Genomic DNA, 21,336 nt, shown 5'->3' with positions numbered 1-21,336 from the left:
TGATTCTAACCTCTTAAGACTTTTCCAGGGAGGGTGCTTGTGGCATCTTGGCCTGCACTATTTGGGTTGTGTTGGTAGTATTGAGTACTATTGTAGGAATGACTAGCAGCACTGACTATTATGAGCACTTTTGTTTGGCACTGCATTGTTAAGCTGTGCTTTAAGTATTGCTATTTGTGTGTGATGTGACACGTTATGTATATATTCTTTTATTGCGCCTTTTTCTTTTTGAGAGTACACAACAGTTCCTTTTTATTTTTCATACTTTTCTGTAACTTGTCACCTTACACGGGAGTGCTTCGCTGTTTCTACATGTCATCTTTTCGACACCCAAACCTACAGTAACCCTTTCCCTAACCTCCGTGGGGTGAGTCGCAAACCCTCCCGACGCTCCTTTGTCGAAATTATGGTCGAGCGAGATTTCACCACCTTAAACTGCTGTGCTGCCTCTGGGCGACTGATTTCCCCCTTGGGATAATAAAAGTATCAATCTAATGGTATCTATCTATCTATCTATCTATCTATCTATCTATCTATCTATCTATACCAGCTATTGAGCTAAGTATGCTACAACCAGGCACTGAGGAAGCTCCACTGGATAGCTGCTGGATAGAAAGTGATTTTCAACACTGTTCTCATTGATGGCCCAGATTAGAAGGTGTTACTATTTACCCCCTGTTGGGGTATATAACAATTACCATGCCATTGATTATGGGGGTTTGACCAGGCGTTACACTTGATTTGAATACATTAGCACTACTAATACTTTTCAAATAGGGCCTACTTCATGCTTTCAGTCGATAGTTTTGAAAGTCTTCTTTCAGTTAATTACCTTGTCCATATTTTGTAGGCTACAGAGTTCTATGTTAACAATGTTAACATAGAACTCTAGAGACTGAACTCTCTAGAATGTTAACTTAACATTATTAGACAGATTCGGTAATAATCGGTACCGTTTTGAATAGAACTTACCAGTGATAAAATGCTGCGAACAAACAAAATGCTGGGCAATGCTGTTGAAGGTGATGTCTGGTTGTCTTACTGCTGACACCCAAGCCATGCGGCGCCTCTTCGTTAACTCTGATATCTGTTGTCCTTGGTGTTGCCTCCAGACTGGAATGCTGAAGAATTCCACTCCATTGTCAAGCCGCTTTCCTTTCCGGTAGATCCGGTCGTGAGTATAGTTCTTGCATCCAATAACACAGCATTGTGTTATCATTGTTGAGTCTGCAAACTCTATAGATGGTAACTGGATAACTGTTGATCAGCTGTACTCCAACTGTCCAGAAAAACAAAACAAAAACATGTTCTCGTCAAATCAAGCACTTGAGCATACATGAGACCTCGGTCTCCGGTGCACTCGAGACAACTTAATCATAACTCTTGTAGAGTGGTTTTATTTTGGGAGAGAGTAAACGTCCCAAAAAAGCACCCTACAATAGTTATGATGGCTATGACAGATGTTTTGATTGAACAGCTGCGAAGGCTGACGGGTTTCTTGTTTACAAACATTGAGACTAAATGCACAGGTGACGACTGTATCATGTAATCAATTCCGTCCAATCCCCAAACCTGTTGTTTTGGGGAGCGCTGGTTTCATTCTATACTCTATGGTTTCATTGGCTAATTTTGGTACCGACCCGCAGTGTTACGTGGACCAGAAAACCGTCTCCCGTAGACCTACCCCAGACCGTCTCTGAAGGTAGCCTGTAGCCAGGATTACTTACCGGTCCGGTACTCCTCTGCCTCTGCCTCCGAACTTAGGTAGTCCTACTGGTAAGTCTTCTGGACTCTGGAGTCCGTTTGCTGCGTCCTCGAGAACAGTGTGAACTGAACCCGTTGTTAAAAAAACAAGTCGGTAAACTCGCTTCGGCTATATTCCGTGAGCAAATCTAGGCTAGTACATATAGGACTTCCGGTGGTAGATCTCTTCAGAATAAGAGTATCCCTACAGTATTTGAAAACCGATTAATTTGTATATGATATAGGCCTATACACATTAAAAATATAGATTTAGATTACCGGTAAGCATTTAATTAAAGCTATACAACGAAAATTACGTTTCTGTGTAGAATAATGACAACAAATATACATCTAAATAGATAGGTCTACATTTCCAAGGTTGTTTTGAATTGAAGTTACAGTACAATCAAAGTGGAATTTATATTCACTTCTATTTCCTAAAAGGTTTTCTAAATGTTGTAACTTCGTTTTATTTTGAAGGTGATTGAATCCAACCGGAAGTCCTAAGATTTTTCTCTAGCACCGGATATTCTATATTTGCTCAAGAACGCACCTCAACGAGGATGAAAATACCAAGGATCAGTCCGTGACGTCACTATTAAGATCCCAAGGATGCACCAGTGACGTTACTGTTATACGATGATTACAGAAGTTACATTGTGATGTTTCAAAGACATTCAGCACACATTGCTTTGGTTGTGTATTGTTCTGTTATTAGTACTCAAGATAACGTAAGGAACCCAATCAAACTTTATTAATCACTAGTCTATAAACTCTGACAAGTGAGTCTTCTTCTGTGACATGCCATTCTATAATCTCCCAAAGCCCCATAGTCAACAGCGCCCCCGGGAGGTACATAAATACCATTACAGTTGAATTGATGGAAGAAGAATTTGTTAGAAGTTTGCAATAAGAAAAAGTACAGTTTCATAACAGCACAAATCACTGGTACAATGTAAGTTTTTTACTTAAAGGAGATCCTAGTAAGCTTTACGGCTTATTTACTTTACACAGGAACCACTTCATGTGTCTCATATAAAATTGAAAGACAGACGGATAGAACAGAGTAGAGTACTTTGCATCTGATTAGGATAATATCAATTACAAAAGCAGAACAATGGGGGGGAGGCTAGCACTCCTTTAAGGCCTGCAGAAGGGCGTTCCACATGTTTGTGGTCTAGCTGGAGAACGAATTAGAGCCTTTTTTAATGTTAAATCTAAGTTGAACATGATTAGTGAATGAAGTTTACTCCAGGGAGTCCAGGCATGGAAGAATCTTGGCCAAAGCCAAGGTGAATGCTGGCCAGTGGGGACCAAGCAACTGTTTTCGGGAACAGTTCAAATCAATCGGACTGCAGTGTGAATCCGCCCTCTGACCCTGAGAGTGTCTGTTGGCCCAATCAGAGTGGAGGGTGGGGTAGACGAATAAACAAATACCCACTCCCTAATAAAATCAAGTAGGCCTCTGAAAGCAAGTTGCAAGAATTAGATTTTGACTGCTTCCACTACTAGTGACTAGTCCTTGAGAGGAGATCAACTTTTAAAGAATACATAGATTTGTCTCTTATGGTCTGTAACAGTTTTTGAGCCCTCACCCTAACCCACGGATTGATTTGATAAAATGGAACCAAATTCAGACCCTTAGGATTTTACAGTGTGCATTTTACTGTACTTCGGTTCATATCAGTAATCTTTTTCATTACATTAGTCCACAGATCCTCATTTTTGGTCTGGGACCCCAATCTTGAAAGCTGCGTTTACCTCCGAGTGTACAAATAGAACCAAATGGAACTGTAATAATACATAGCACAATTATGTGAACAAGTAACCTTGATATTGTTAGATTCGGTACTAAGTAGTGATACACGTAAAGTGCCGCTCAAAAACATTCCTTCCTGAATGCCTGATGCACACATGCACGCAGACAGACTCACACAGTGGATATCTACTGTATAGTGGCAATGGTGGCTCACAGAGTAAAGACGTTAGCAACATGTTGTTCCCAAGGTCCCACGTTCAAATCCTGCTTTGTGAAGAGAGAAAACTGATGTCCACGTTAGTCTTCAAAAGAACCCAGGATCTCTGGACCAGAGAGAAATAGTGTCTCTTAATGTCACATCACAGGTTTATTTACAGAGTCAGTTTTTGAAGGATTATTATATTTCATCCTTCTGAACATGCTTCAGAGAGAATGTCCTTGGGGGGATTTGAACCCACAACCTCTTGCTCACATGTCTTTACTCAGGGAGTCACGATGCTCTCTGTTTGAACTCACAACCTCTGGGCCATCCTCTGGAACCACCAAGGTCTCACAATTTACCCCGGGTTTTCCATCTCTTCCAAGTGTTCTTCTGGATGTTATTCTCCAAAATATGCTGCAGAGGGAAGAGCAGGATGACCTTGGCTGGATTTGAACCCAGGAACTCTGGCTCACATTTGGCATTTTAACTCAGGGACACCCGGGACAGGGAGCCACCATGAAGCTCTCTGAAATGTCTCTTCTTTTTTTCTCTTTATAATTTTTATCCCACAATTTTGGAACCCATTTTCACCCAGTGCCAATTGCCTATGTAATCCTGGGCTCTGCTCTCCCTCTGCCGCGCCTGGGGAGACAACGGACAAACCTCATGCTTCCTTCAATGCATGAATAGTCCAAGTTGTTTCTTTTCACCTGACAGGGGGGATTTCCCTGGGATGGACGTAGCACATGGAAGGAACACGTTATTCCAACCAGTTCCTTTCCCCTCCATCAGGCGCCCCGGCTGGCCAGGGGGAGGCATTATTGAGACCAGGATTACTGCATGTTTTTGTGAGGGTATCAACCCTAGGAGACACGGGGAGAACATGCAAACTCCACACAGAAAGGCCCTATCGCCAACCACACCTAGGGTGTGGGCGCTGATGACGCAGAGTGAGGAACACGCCCCCAGCACCCACAGCATCCCCCGGCGGGAATCGAACCCAGGACCTTCTAGCTGTGAGGCTGAAATTTCTCTTCTGTTGTAATTTGTTCTTCCGGTTGTCACTCTTCAAAAGGGGCCTTGGGATCATGTACAGATCAGCGTCTTAACTGTGTTTTCTGTTCCATCAGAGCTGAGGTGTCTTTACTGTAAGTGCTTTTTAGTGTTATCATGAATGTTAGTGAGATAAAACAGCAGGGAAACCATTAAACACAGAGGGTGGTAGCACACTATGTTAACACACTGTGTGATCCAGAGGTTGTGCGTTTGAATCCCACTCTGCTTTTTATGCTGAAGCTTTACTTAAAAGACCAACATCCATAAGAAGAATTGCCCGTAAAATCTGTGTCAGCATGGCTAAGGTATGGCGGAGCGGATAGATTGTTGTTAATGTTACCTGACTGACCAGGCAGCGAAAAATGTGTGTTCATGGACGTCCTGGTAGGACGACCATGCGCTGGTGACAGAGGTCTGACTTCTACGTATGGACGTCCTGATCAGACGTTGTATCCATGGACGGTGTCCGTACGCTGATTGTGTGCGCCCCCCAGTGGACAGGGGCTCTTGGGGAACTGGGCCGCGGTCATTGACATTGAATTTACTATTAAATGTATATGTTAATGTACAGCCCCCTCCTCTGTTGTCTACAGGTGCTTTAATGGCCCACAGATGATCATCATGGCTTTAAAGTCGGAGCAGGTTAGTGCGCGTGTAGTGTATTACCAGTAAGACTCCCTAATCGGGAGATAAGCGACCGTTGGTCGCTTATCTCCACAAATAGGGCAAAAATGTGTTTTTCCAAAATCTTCCTGATCCATGTTGATGACATGAGTGTAGACATCCTGTGTAGTGATTTTCGTGATTTTAGGGCAAAATCTGTAGGAGCAGTGTCCAAAAATGTGTCTTTAAAAATCGGCCTGAAGGTGGCGCTATATGGGACAGATTCATGTTGATGGGATGAGTGTAGACATACTGTGTAGCGATTTGCGTGATTTTAGGGCAAAAATTGTAGGAGCAGTGGCCAAAAATGTGTTTTAAAAATCGGCCTGAAGGTGGCGCAATATGGGACAGATCCAAGTTGATGAAATGAGTGTAGACATACAGTACTACTGTGTACCGATTTATGTGATTTTAGGGCAAAAATTGTAGGAGCAGTGTCCAAAAATGTGTTTTGCAAGAATCGGCCTCATGGTGGCGCTAGAACAGGGCCACCATGAGGTCCGTTCTGGAGCACCAGGAGTGGGTGGTCCCCGGGAATTCCCCGTGAGCAGCCCCGTTGGGGTGGTCATTTTTGCACATTTGGTAATTTTTTACACCTGGGGGTCCCCCAGGGACCTGGGGGTCCTTGGAGGTTGTAGTTTGGCAGGTAAGGAGTGTGTGTGCAAAATTTGGCATGGATGGGGGCAACGGTTGTGGAGATATGAGCAGGGCAAAAGTGTGACGTGTGATGTGTGACTGCCTGACGGACGGACAGCCGGTGGAGGTTTTGTTAGTAAATGCGACCTATGGTCGCAATTAAATATATATTTAAATATCTTGCACACACCTACACACAGGTATACATGTGTACAAAAAACCCTGCATGTCTAGCTGACCTCAGGTACTGAAGGCCTCCAGTACGCTCCACTACATTCCAGTACACCTGACCTGTCCCAAAACACATGAGCTGTGACTTTTCTCACCCTCAGTTTACACATAAAGGTACCGAAGGTAACAGCGAACCATAATTACATAAATGTGCAGCCAGGTACCAACACGTGTTGAACAGTGCCACATACCCATTTTTAGTCTCATGCACCGTCACAGAGGCCTCACACATGTAGGCTACTAAGATGCGCACATGCCTGTGACCACCTTATCTCGATATGTGCATGTGAACACACATAGTGGGCAGAACATAGTATAAAAGCAAGGCCTGAGGACAGGAAACCTTGCGCTTGCATCCAGTCTTATCCACACAGAGCAAGTTAGCCAGTTGACTGTTTTTCCGCACTTTGTGTAATAAAACCACTTTGATTATTATACAAAGCCCGGTTTTCTTACTGTCTCATCTTTTCAACCGCTTGTGTCAAACCTCCAGACTATACTTCGTCAGGAGGGGCCGGGCCAGATTTACCCATCAGGGTGCCCGGTGCTTGGACCGAGTTTGGTAGTTTGGTCTATGTTTTTGATTCTATGTGTTCTAGATCTATGTTTTTGTTTCTATTTGTTCTAGATCTGTGTTTTTGATTCTATATGTTCTAGGTCTATGTTTTTGATTCTGTGTTCTAGGTCTATGTTTTACATTCTATGTGTTCTAGATCTATGTTTTTGATTCTGTGTTCTAGATCTATGTTTTTGAACATGTCCAGGAAGTACAAAGGAAGTACAAATTATTTGTATCCAGCCTAGACAGAGAAAAACGCTTTTTCTCAAAATACGTAAATAAAATAATATATAGTCTAGAATATTTTTCTTTAATGGTGCTGAGCTAAAATCCACATGGTTGTCTGCAGGTATAGTCTGTTCTTCGTTAATTTACATAGTTTCAACACACTCTGCACGTTAGTTCTGTTCTGTAGGCAACACCTTATTTGAAATGTTCTTTTATGGAAATGTGTGTATGTTTTATAAGGTGCAACCTTTTGTATTGCTGCTATCCTGAACAGGCTCCTTGGTAAAATATATATTGTATGTCAGCGAGACTTCACATGTATAGATAAAGGTACCCCCAAAAAGTGGCACTGTAGCCTTCAAGTGAAGTTCACAACAATACAACAATAACAGTTTCAAAAAAGTTTATTAACACCACAAGATCACATGTTTTGGTACAATACTATTCTCAAGTAGTTATGTAATAAGGTGTACATAAAGCTCAACCTTTGGTAGACAAAATAAAGGAGGAAAAAAGGATAAACAATTAAATAAAAATACTAACTGAATTAGAAGAGGTAAAAAATAAATCAAAACGAGCTAAAATCCACATGGTTGTCTGCAGGTATCTGTTCTTCATTAATTTACATAGTTTCAACACACTCTGCACGTTAGTTCTGTTCTGTAGGCAACGTCTTATTTCAAATGTTTTTATGGAAATGTGTGTATGTTTTATAAGGTGCAACCTTATGCACTGCTGCTATCCTGAACAGGCTCCCTGGTAAAATATATATTGTATGTCAGCGAGATTTCACCTGTATAAATAAAGGTACCTCCAAAAAGTGGCACTGTAGCCTTCAAGTGAAGTTCACAACAATCCAACAATAAGATACAAAAATGTTTATTAACACCACAAGATAACACGTTTTGGTACAATACTATTCTCAAGTAGTTATGTAATACGGTGTACATAAAGCTCAACCTTTGGTAGACAAAATAAGGAGGAAAAAAGGGTAAATAATTAAATAAAAATACTATAAACAGCTGCTATGACCGAGTATTTACAGAACAATGAAAAACAGTCAAAAGTAGACGTATAGTCTATGTTCACAGAACGTTTGTCTATTACATAATGTGATGTCACAGGGCCATGGTTATAATAGTTAAAACTAAATAACGACTCCTTATATGGGCATACAAGGGACAAGGACGGAATGAGATGTCACAACGATGTGATGTCATAGGTCACTATAAGGCATTACGGACAAGATATGACGGTTTTCATAGTTAACTGTCACACAAAAAACTAATAAAAACTAGCAAACCTGCTCTAAAACTAACTGAATTAGAAGAGAAAAATCTAAAAAACTAAACTATAATAAAAATCCTGCATGCCTGTTGCTACACGTTGCGTGCATTCAACATTGCCGCTTGTTGCGACCGTCAGGTCGCACTTACTATCAAAACCTCCACCGGCTGTCTGTCCGTCTGTCACACGTCACACTTTTGCCCTGCTCATATCTCCGCAACCATTGCCCCGATCCATGCCAAATTTGGCACACATACTCCTTCTCTGCCAAACCACAACCTCCACCCATCACTTCTCACATGCCCCTCTTCTAGCGCCACCATGAGGCCGATTCTTGAAAAACACATTTTTGGACACTGCTCCTAAAATGTTTGCCCTAAAATCACGCAAATCGGTACACAGTATGTATACACTCATCTCATCAACATGGATATGTCCCATTTAGCGCCACCTTCAGGCCGATTTTTTAAAACACATTTTTGGACACTGCTCCTACACATTTCGCACTAAAATCACGCAAATCGGTACACACTTGCTCTACACTGATGTCATCAACATGGATCTGTCCCATTTAGCGCCACCTTCAGGCCGATTTTTTAAAACACATTTTTGGACACTACTCCAACAGATTTTGCCCTAAAATCACGCAAATCGCTACACAGCATGTCTACACTCATGTCATCAAAATGGATCTGTCCCATATAGCGCCACCATCTGGCCGGTTTTTCAAACACATTTTTGGACACTGCTCCTACAGATTTTGCCCTAAAATCACACAAATCGGTACACAGTATGGCTACACTCATCTCATCAACATGGATCTGTCCCATATAGCGCCACCATCAGGCCCATTTTTCAAACACGTTTTTGGACACTTCTCCTACACATTTTGGCCTAAAATCACGCTGTGACCTGACGGTCACTTATCTCCCGAATAGAGAGTCTTACTGGTGTGTGTGTGTGTGTGTGTGTGTGTCTAACACTCTCGAGCATGCCTGTGTCTCCACACTGTGTGCATTGCCGAATGTGTGTGTGTGTCTAGGCTGTTCAACGGCACCACTTGGTCTCCCAGCGGCGTAGCAGCTCTTCACGCTGCATCGGGCCATCATTATAAAAAGCATATGAGGCCACCATAGTGGTCAAGATACAGCAAACATGCACAATCTTGTCGAGCTGAGTAAGGTCCTCCTTGCCTTCACATGGGACGCAAAAGCACGCTGGTATGGTGTGACTTAGCATTGTGAAACGGTTGCATACATTTTCAACAGCTTCCCGCACAGGGATCCTGAAGTGAGCTATGCTCCGTGTCTGCTTCAAATACAATTCAGTCAGAGGACTGGGTTCGGTCACTTGTGCACATATCAGCCCTACACTCTCTTCGATGTCAAATCCACGCACTGCCAACACCAGGTCTCCTTGCTGTAGTTTCTGGAGAAGACCACAGACCACAGTCACTGTCTTGTCAGTCAGAGCACCGCTGTACCCTTTGGAAACGTAAGTGACTTCTCCATATGGACCTGGTGTAATGCCAATGAGATATTTCTGGGTGGGGGGGTGTGTCTCAGTAAAAATTTCAAAGCAGTCGATGATAAGCATACGCCTTCCGAACACTTCCACATTGTAAGGCATTCTCTCGAACAAGTCCCTCTCTGGAAATTTGTACATGCAATACAATATACCTATGGTGGATTTGAATATAACGTCCGCCTGTATAGGCTCTATACAGAACATGTGTGCAAGGTGCACGATTGGCCAATCCAGCCTCAGTCGCATGAGAGTTAAGACGAGCATTTGAAACAATGACACAATTGAAACATATTTTTGAGTCCCTAACCCTGAGATTTGACGCACTTGCATCAGCACCTGCATCAGCATATCAAAGGATGTAAGCCCAGTGTAGTACTTCACTCTCTCATCGTTGTCTTTAAAGTACTGCTCATCAAATTGCTTTTGGGAAAGGTTTTCCTTCACCATCCTGTAATCCTGCAACAAGCGGTTAATGACATCACGCCCAAGGATACAAGAATTTAATTCCTGCTCTTCTCCAGTGTTGTCCACCTCTGGCCCAGCCTCATCCACCTGTGATGCATCATCAGATTCATCACAGGGGTTTGGTGGAGGCTGTGGTACGGCTTCATCCACCTCTGGCCTCTGTGGAGCTGGTGCTGCAGAATCAGTGCTGTTCACTGCCCGCCGTCTCCTTGCACTGCGGTTAGAGCGCTCGGTGTTGCACAGTGATGCCTTAACTTCTCCTGTGTGCCCCAGGTGTAATGTAGGTGACCAGTCAGTGTCACAGTCAAGCATTTCATTGGCTGGTTTGCCTGAAAAAGAACACACAGATGTGTTGATTGGTTAATGGTTGTTTTACTGATTCTAACCTCTTAAGACTTTTCCAGGGAGGGTGCTTGTGGTGTCTTGCTGTGTCACCCTTTGTTTTATTCTTGATTTATTTGCACTGGGCCCAGTACTATTGTAGCAATGACTAGCAGCACTGACTATTATGAGCACTTTTGTTTGGCACTGCATTGTTAAGTTGTGCTTTAAGTATTGCTATTTGTGTGTGATGTGACACGTTATGTATATATTCTTTTATTGCACCTTTCTCTTTTTGAGTGTACACAACAGTTCTTTATTTTTCATACTTTTCTGTAACTTGTCACCTTACACGGGAGCGCTTCGCTGTTTCTACATGTCATCTTTTCGACACCCAAACCTAACCCTTTCCCTAACCTCCGTGGGGTGAGTCGCTAACCCTCCCGACGCTCCTTTGTCAAAATGATGCTCGTTCGAAAGAGCGAGATTTCACCACCTTAAACTGCTGTGCTGCCTCTGGGCAACTGATTTCCCCCCTTGGAATAATAAAAGTATCTATCTAATGGTATGTATCTATCTATCTATCTATCTATCTATCTATCTATCTATCTATCTATCTATACCAGCTATTGAGCTAAGTATGCTGAGGACGACCTAGATAGATATGCTGTAACAACCAGGCACTGAGGAAGCTCCACTGGATGGGGCACCCTATGTTCCCCAGGTTCTATGTTCCCCGCTCTATGTTCCCCACCTAACAGCATTAGTTTTAGTGAGGTTATGGTTAGGGTTAGGGGTAGTTTTAGGTGGTAAGAAAGTAGGGAACATAGAACCTGGGGGTCCCCCCCTGTTGGGTATATAACAATTACCATGCCATTGATTATGGGGGTTAGACCAGGTCACCAGGCTTTACACTTGATTGTAATACATAAACATTTGTACTACAAATCATTTTCAAATACTTCATGCTTTCAGTCAATAGTTTAAAGTCTTCTTTCAATTACGGTAATTACCTTGTCCATATTTTGTACAGAATAGATTATTAGACAGATTCGGTAATTATCGGTAGGCTCTACTGTTTTGAATATAACTTACCAGTGATAAAATGCTGCGAACAAACAAAATGCTGGGCAATGCTGTTGAAGGTGATGTCTGGTTGTCTTATCGCTGACACCCAAGCCAGGCGGCGCCTCTTCGTTAAATCTGATATCTGTTGTCCTTGGTGTTGCCTCCAGACTGGAATGCTGAAGAATTCCACTCCATTGTCGAGCCGTTTTCCTTTCCGGTCGTGAGTATGGGGCCGTACCTATGTTCCCAAGGGTCTATGTTCCCAAGGTTCTATGTTCCCCACTTCCCCCCCAAAAAGGTTCTATGTTCCCCAGGTTCTATGTTCCCCACCCCACTCCTCAAAAAAAGGTTCTATGTTCCCCACTAAACCAAATAAAGGTTCTATGTTCCCCGCTCACAAAAAATGCAGGAAATGGTGGGCACAAACCAAAAATGCAGGTAATGGTGGGCGGGTCCGCATCAGAGTTCCGACGGTCCGGTATTCCGACACTAAAACTATAACCCTAACTCTACCCCCAACCCTAAACCTAACCTCAGTAAACCTTACCTCAGTAACTAACCTGCCTTACGCTAAGTAACTAACCTGCCTTACGCTAAGTAACTAACCTGCCGACGCTAAGTAACTAACCTGCCGACGCTAAGTAACTAACCTGCCGACCATGTCGGAACAGCGGATGCCCAGTCATCCAAAAAATATGGTGCCCAGATTTCCCTAGTGCCCCCCTGTCCCACTATATAGTATTTGTAATTGTTTCTTGCATTTTTGTATGAGCGGGGAACATAGAACCTTTTTTAGGTAAATGGGGAACATAGAACCTTTTCTTTGTGGAAGTAGGAGGGGAACATAGAACCTGGGGAACATAGAGCCTTTATTTGGTAAGAGGGGAACATAGAACCTTTTTTATAGGTGAAAATGGGGAACATAGACCCTTGGGAACATAGACCCTTGGGAACATAGGACGGACCCCGTGAGGGTAGTTCTTGCATCCAATAACACAGCATTGTGTTATCATTGTTGAGTCTGCAAACTCTATAGGTGGTAACTGGATAACTGTTGATCAACTGTACTCCAACTGCAAGTCCAGAAAAACAAAACAAACATTTTTCTCGTCAAATCATGCACTCGAGACAACTTGACAGATGTAGCCATAATTTCCATAAATCATAACTCTTGTAGAGTGATTTAATTTTGGGAGAGAGTAAACGTCCCAAAATAAAAGCTCTCTACAAGAGTTATGATGGCTACTGGCTAGGACAGATGTTTTGATTGAACAGCTGCGAAGGCTGCAGACAGGCATACGAAAGTAGGACTACCCGAGACCGCTACCGAACGAAGGGCTTACTTACCGGTACTCCTCTGACTGCCTCCGAACTCCGAAGGTAGACCCTACTGGTGGTTTTCTGGACTCTTATCTGGAGTCCGTTTGCTGCGTCCTCGAGAACAGTGCGCTGCAGTGTGTGAAGACTGTGAACCCCTTGTAAACAATAGTTCGCTTCGGCTATGTTCTGTGAGCAAATCTAGGCTGGGCTGGCAAATAGAGGACAACCGGTGGTCGATCTCTTCAGAATAAGAGTACCCTTAAAGCCATTGAAAAACGATTCACAACGGCTGCATCTGCGACGCGACGTGAGCTTGTATGTCTGCTGTTAAGTGTGGTGCAGTGTGGTGCAAAACATTCTCCTCCCGCGGAAAGAGGTGGATATGATATACACATTAAATATATAGATTTTTAAGCATTTAATTAAAGCTATAGGTCTACAACGAAAATTATGTTTCTGTGTAAAAATACAGTTTTAATCTAAATAGACATAGTCCTACTACATTTCCAAGGTTGTTTTGAATTGAAGTTACAATCAAAGTGGAATTCATATTCACTTCTATTTCCTTTCCAGGTTTTCTAAATTGTGTAACCCTCTGTACTGCCATCATCACAGGTTAATATTTTTTGCAGGTTGTTTTCATTTTCTGGCATCAATAAATAAATATTCACTTTCTAATCCACACATGTATGTAGGCGATGTGTGTTTTCCCATTCCCATGTAGACCCTATATGTAGATATGTAGGCTATGTCATTAAGCATTATTATTATTATTATTTTTACATCGCAAGAGCCTTTCTCCTGTCCAACGCCCCATGCAGTCTGAAAATGGGACTTTTTCTATGTCTGGCCTCACTGGAAGGCCAGCAAATATTTTTTTACACCACTCTGGCTTAGCGGAGAGTGTGGGGTGTGGCAGAGGAGGTCACCCCGAACGCGAAAAGTTCCGACACGAAGAGCCGTCTGTTCTCCAGTGTCCAATTTGTAAAGGCTATGCACTCCAGTAAACAGCATTTAGAAATGTTTTTTTTAAATGTTTTTGTTTTTGTTATATGGCTTTGTTTAAATGATTAATTTATATTTTATAATTTTAATGAGCATATCATTTGCAAATTCAACGTTTTCAATGGCGTTAATTACTAGCATTTTATTTTGAAGGCGATTGAATCAAACCGGAAGTTTTAGATTTGAAACCTCACCTCTAACGCTGGATATTTGCTCTTAGAACGCACCTCAACGCTTCTGCTAGGATGAAAATACCAAGGATTGATTATTGACGTCACTATTAAGTTACCAAGGATTCACCAAGACGTTACTGTTTCAAAGACCGTCAGAAGACATTGCTTTGGTTGAGTTATTTGTACAACTCAAGATAACGTCAGGAACACAGTCAAACTTTATTAATCACTCTAAACTCTGACAAGTGAGTCTCTTCTGTGACATGACATTCGATATAATCTCCCAAAACCCCTTAGTCAACAGCTGAGCTACAATCGACATGGTATCTCTAATTCATTAATTTACATCTACACGTTAGTTCTGTTTTGTAGGCAACACCTTATTTCAAATGTTTTTTATGGAAACGTGTGTGTTTTATAAGGTGCAACCTTTTGTACTGCTGCTATTGTAGTGTGTTGGAAACACTACATCTGAGAGTTTTGACACAAATATTAGACTGAATTATAAAGTACGAAGTTGCTGTGAATAGTTCTTAGCCTTGTGCTGGAGAGAGGAGACGAGAGAAGCAGGCAGGTGATCAAGTTCTTCCATCAGTTTATTGGACAGACAGAGACAGCGGAGACTGAGCTCCCACCGGTCAGCACACACACCTAAACTTACATGTTCAGGGTAGCTTATATGAGCCATTCTATCAATTATTACAGGGCTTATCTTGACCCAAACCTTGAAAAGAGCTCACAAATAGGGTGAGAGTGACCCCAGCTGTTGGTCAGTCACTTACATAAACATGTGTAGGCTCATTCTTACCTAACCTTAAGAATATGGACCTAATATTAAGAATATGGAGTTTTTGATCCACTTTGAGCTACTTCACTATCCTGAACAGGCTCCCTGGTAAAATATATCTTGTATGTCAGCGAGACTTCACCTGTATAAAAAAAGGTACCCCCAAAAGGTGTCACTGTAGCCTTCAAGTGAAGTTCACAACAATACAACAATAACAGTTTCAGGATACAAAAATGTTTATTAACACCACAAGATAACATGTTTTGGTACAATACTATTCTCAAGTAGTTATGTAATACGGTGTACATAAAGCTCAACCTTTGGTAGACAAATTAAAGGACGAAAAAAGGGTAAATAATTAAATAAAAATAAAAACAGCTGCTATGTACACAGAACGTTTGTCTATTACATAATGTGATGTCACAGGGCCAAGGTTATAATAGTTAAATAACGACTCCTCATATGGGCATACAAGGGACACGGACGGAATGAGATGTCACAACGATGTGATGTCATAGGTCACTATATACATTAAGGCATTACGGACAAGATATGATGGTTTTCATAGTTAACTGCAACCTACGGTAGCAATAAATAACTCAACTAAAACTAACCATTGTCACAAAAACAAATTTAAACTAGCAAATTAGAAGAGGTAAAAAAAAATCAAAATGAGCTAAAAACTAAACTATAATAATCTAATAAAAATCCTGCATGCCTGTTGCTCCACGTTGCGTGCATTCAACATTGCCACGCGTGTGTGTGTGTGTGTGTGTGTGTGTGTGTGTGTCTAACACTCTCGAGCAGAGCAAGCATGCCTGTGTTTCCACGCTGTGTGCATTGCCGAATGTGTGTGCGTGTCTAGGCTGTTCGGCACGGCACCACCCAGGCGTACCCAAGCGTGCCACTGGTCTGCCAGCGGCGTAGCAGCTGTTCGCGCTGCATTGGGCCATCCTTTTCAAAAGCATGAAAGGGCACCATAGTGGTCAAGACACAGCAAACATGCACAATCATGTCGAGCATAGTAAGGTCCTCCTTGCCTTCACATGGGACGCAAAAGCACGCTGGTATGGTGTGACTTAGCATTGTGAAACGGTTGCATACATTTTCAACAGCTTCCAGCACAGGGATCCTGAGGTGAGCTATGCTCCGTGTCTGCTTCAAATTCATTTCTTTCAGAGGACTGGGTCCGGTCACATGAACACATGCACCTATCAGCCCTACACTCTCTTGGATGTCGAATCCACGCGCCGCCAACAGCAGGTCTCCTTGCTGGAGTTTCGGGAGAAGACCACAGATCAAAGGCACCATCTTGTCAGGCAGAGCACCGCTGTACCCTTTGGAGACGTATCCGACTTGTCCATATGGACCTGGTGTAATGCCAATGAGATATTTCTGGGGGTGGGGGTGTGTCTCAGTAACAATTTCAAAGCAGTCGATGATAAGCGTACGGCTTCCAAACACCTCCAACTTGTAAGGCACTTTCTCGAACAAGTCCCTCTCTGGAAATTTGTACATGCAATACAACATTTCTACGGTGCATTTGAATATAATGCTCGCAGTTGCCGGCTCTATACAGAACATGTGTGCAAGGTGCACGATTGGCCAATCCAGCCTCAGTCGCATGAGAGTTAAGACGAGCGTTTGAAACAATGGCGTCTTTCCTTCCTGACACCCTGAGGCCTTAACTATTTGACGCCATTGCATCAGCACCTGCATCAGAATATCAAAGGATGTAAGCCCAGTGTAGTACTTCACTCTATCATCGTTGTCTTTAAAGTACTGCTCATCAAATTGCTTTTGGGAAAGGTTTTTCTTCACCGTCCTGTAATCCTGCAACAAGCGGTTAATGTCATCACGCCCAAGAATACAAGAATTTAATTCCTGCTCTTCTCCAGTGTTGTCCACCTCTGGCCCAGCCTCATCCACCTGTGATGCATCATCAGATTCATCACAGGGGTTTGGTGGAGGCTGTGGTACGGCTTCAACCGCCTCTGGCCTCTGTGGAGCTGGTGCTGCAGATGCAGTGCTGTTCACTGCTCGTCTTCTTGTACTGCGGTTAGAGCGCTCGGTGTTGCACAGTGATGCCTTAACTTCTGCTGTGTGCCCCAGGTGTAATGTAGGTGACCAGTCAGTGTCACAGTCAAGCATTTCATTGGCTGGTTTGCCTGAAAAAGAACACACCGATTTGTTGATTAGTTAATAGTTGTTTCACTGATTCTAACCTCTTAAGACTTTTCCAGAGGGGGTGCTTGTGGCGTCTTGCTGTGTCACCTTTTTCCTGTTTTATTCTTGATTTATTTGCACTAGGCCTGGCCTGCACTATTTGGGTTGTGTTGGTAGTATTGAGTACTATTGTAGGAATGACTAGCAGCATTGACTATTATGAGCACTTTTGTTTGGCACTGCATTGTTAAGTTGTGCTTTAAGTATTGCTATTTGTGTGTGATGTGACAAGTTATGTATATATTCTTTTATTGCGCCTTTTTCTTTTTGAGAGTACACAACAGTTCCTTTTTATTTTTCATACTTTTCTGTAACTTGTCACCTTACACGGAGCGCTTCGCTTTTTCTACATGTCATCTTTTCGACACCCAAACGTAACCCTTTCCCTAACCTCCGTGGGGTGAGTCGCAAACCCTCCCGACGCTCCTTTGTCGAAATGATGCTTGTTCGAAAGAGCGAGATTTCACCACCTTAAACTGCTGTGCTGCCTCTGGGCGACCGATTTCCCCCCTTGGGATAATAAAAGTATCCATACATCCATCCATAGTATACATACATCCATCCATCCATCCATCCATCCATCCATCCATCCATCCATCCATACATACATACATCCATACATCCATCCATACATACAAGCTATTGAGCTAAGTATGCTGTAACAACCAGGCACTGAGGAAGCTCCACTGGATAGCCAATAAGAAAGTGATTTTCAACACTGTTCTCATTGATGGCCCAGATTAGAAGGTGTTACTATTTACCCCCTGTTGGGTATATAACAATTACCATGCCATTGATTATGGGGGTTTGACCAGGCTTTACACTTGATTTGAATACATTAGCACTAATACTTTTCAAATAGGGCCTACTTCATGCTTTCAGTCGATAGTTTTGAAAGTCTTCTTTCAATTAATTACCTTGTCCATATTTTGTAGGCTACAGTCTAGAGTTCTATGTTAACAATGTTAACATAGAACTCTAGACTGAACTCTCTAGAATGTTAACTTAACATTATTAGACAGATTCGGTAATAATCGGTACTGTTTTGAATAGAACTTACCAGTGATAAAATGCTGCGAACAAACAAAATGCTGGGCAATGCTGTTGAAGATGATGTCTGGTTGTCTTATCGCTGACACCCAAGCCGTGCGGCGCCTCTTCGTTAACTCGGATATCTGTTGTCCTTGGTGTTGCCTCCAGACTGGAATGCTGAAGAATTCCACTCCATTATCGAGCCGCTTTCCTTTCCGGTCGTGAGTATAGTTCTTGCATCCAATAACAGAGCATCGTGTTATCATTGTTGAGTCTGGAAACGTACCACTAAGCACGCCGTCTAAAAGTGGTCTAATAGTGGTATAGATTTGAAAGTTTTTTTGTTGTCTAAACTTAAACTAGACGACTAATAGACGTCTAATAGTCGTCTAAATGCAGACCGTCTATATTTAGACGACTATTAGACGTCTATTAGTTGTCTAGTCTAAGTTTAGAAGACAAAAAAACTTTCAAATCTATACCACTATTAGACCACTTTTAGACGGCGTGCTTAGATGGTAACTGGATAACTGTTGATCAGCTGTACTCCAACTGCAAGTCCAGAAAAACAAAACAAAAACATGTTCTCGTCAAATCAAGCACTTGAGCATACATGAGACCTTTGTCTCCGGTGCACTCGAGACAACTTAACCCACTAAGTAAAAGTGGTCTAATAGTGGTATAGATTTGAATTTTTTTTTTTTGTCTAAACTTAAAGGAGCTATAGTCAACTTTTTCTTGAAAAACGGATGCTAAAATAAAAATAATGTTTCGAAAATATTTTATAAAAAAATAAGCTTCATATATGTGTTTGTTTCAATTAAAAAATGACCACAAAAAGCGTAAAATAATGATAAAATAATCATTTTGGCCCTTTGTTTACATTTACAGGGCCCGTACTTTGTTTACATCCTAGTCTGTAGACTAGGATGTACACCTACAATGAAAAAGTTGACTATAGCTCCTTTAAACGACTAATAGACGTCTAATAGTCGTCTAAATGCAGACCGTCTATATTTAGACGACTATTAGACGTCTATTAGTCGTCTAGTCTAAGTTTAGACGACAAAAAACTCAAATCTATACCACTATTAGACCACTTTTAGACGGCGTGCTTAGTGGGAATCATAACTCTTGTAGAGTGGTTTTATTTTGGGAGAGAGTAAACGTCCCAAAAAAGCACCCTACAATAGTTATGATGGCTATGACATGTTTTGTTTGAACAGCTGCGAAGGCTGCATCAGCCTGCATGCATACGAAACTCATCACCGTACCGTAGACCTACCCGAGACCGTCTCCGAAGGTAGCCTCTAGTGGGAGAAATATGTAACAAAAAAAGGCAAATGTGTTCACTTCCGGCAGAAAGCGTGAAAATTTGCACCTAGGCTTATTTTTGTGCGCTGAATTCAAAAATTGACGGTCCCAAGCACTTTTCCCATGGGATCTGGTGGCTCTCATTCACTTACCATACGGGAAACCATATAGGGAAAAAAGACCCCCCCAAAAAATCTTCTTCAAGTAGCATGTGAGGGCTAGGTGTTTTTCGGGATTCTGAATCCATTGCAAGCATTTGTTTTGCACGAAAAACATTCCTTTCCGAGAAATGGACACAATAAAACTTTGAAAAGTGATGACTCATCACTAAACCATAGTTTGTGGGGTCCATTTCTTGCCCAAGGAATGTTTTTTGTGCAAAACAAATGCTTGGAATGGATTCAGAATCATGAAACCCCCCTAGATAGACCCCTCATATGCTACTTAAAGAAGATTTTTGGGGGGTCTTTTTTTCCTAACCCTAACCCTATGGTAAGTGGATGAGAGAAAAGTGAATTTGAGAAAAGTGCTTGGGACCGTCAATTTTTCAATTCAGCGCACAAAAATACCCCTAGGTGCAAATGTTCACGCTTTCTGCCGGAAGTGAACACCTTTTTCACATATTTCTCCCACTACTCGCTTAGCCAGGCTACTTACCGGTACTCCTCTGCCTCTGCCTCCGAAGGTACTGGTAGTCTTCTGGACTCTGGAGTCCGTTTGCTGCGTCCTCGAGAACAGTGTGAAACCGTTGTAAAAAAAAAAACAAGTCGGTAAACTCGCTTCGGCTATTGCATCGCAGCGGAAGTGGATTGCCTGGGGTCACTTTCACTTTCACCATTCATTTTCGCCATAGACTTTTACAAAAACATTTATAACAATTATGTTAAGCCTCGAACCAAGCCATCCAGGATGGAGGTGAATCATGACCATATAACCTTTTTTTCTATGAAAAGAACATTTTGAAAATCGCTAAATAAAGGGTAGTTATTAAATGTAGTATATCAAATAATGTAATATTAAAATATGTTTTCACATAGGATCAAAGGTTGTATGATCATGATTCACCTCCATCCTGGATGGCTTGGTTCGAGGCTTAACATAATTGTTATAAATATTTTTGTAAAAGTCTATGGCGAAAATGAATGGTGAAAGTGAAAGTGACCCCAGGCATCCACTTCCGCTGCGATGCTCTATATTCCGTGAGCAAATCTTCTAGGCTAGCAAATATAGGACTTCCGGTGGTAGATCTCTTCAGAATAAGAGTAGCCCTACAGTATTTGAAAACCGATTAATTTGTATATGATATAGGCCTACACATCTAGCACCGGATATTCTATATTTGCTCAAAGAACGCACCTCAACGAGGATGAAAATACCAAGTATCAGTTCGTGACGTCACTATTAAGATCCCAAGGATGCACCAGTGACGTTACTATTCAGCACACATTGCTTTGGTTGTGTATTGTTCTGTTATTAGTACTCAAGATAACGTCAGGAACACAATCAAACTTTATTAATCACTAGTCTATCCACGAGTTTCCAACGCCCCATAGTGCATTGCGCAAACGTCTGCACCGATCCGCCGCCGATTTACAAGCTCACAACGGGTTGCATCTGCGACGGGACGTGAGCTTGTCCTCTGTATGTCTGCTGTTAAACCAAGGAAGGTTAGGCAGGAACAGACAACACCCGGAAGTTGGCACACCATGGGACGCCGCCATGACACTTTTGGGT

This window comes from Nannobrachium achirus (assembly GCF_963921795.1).
Source record: "Nannobrachium achirus genome assembly, chromosome: 16".
Classification (NCBI taxonomy): domain Eukaryota; kingdom Metazoa; phylum Chordata; class Actinopteri; order Myctophiformes; family Myctophidae; genus Nannobrachium; species Nannobrachium achirus.
This window is presented reverse-complemented; position numbering follows the sequence as displayed.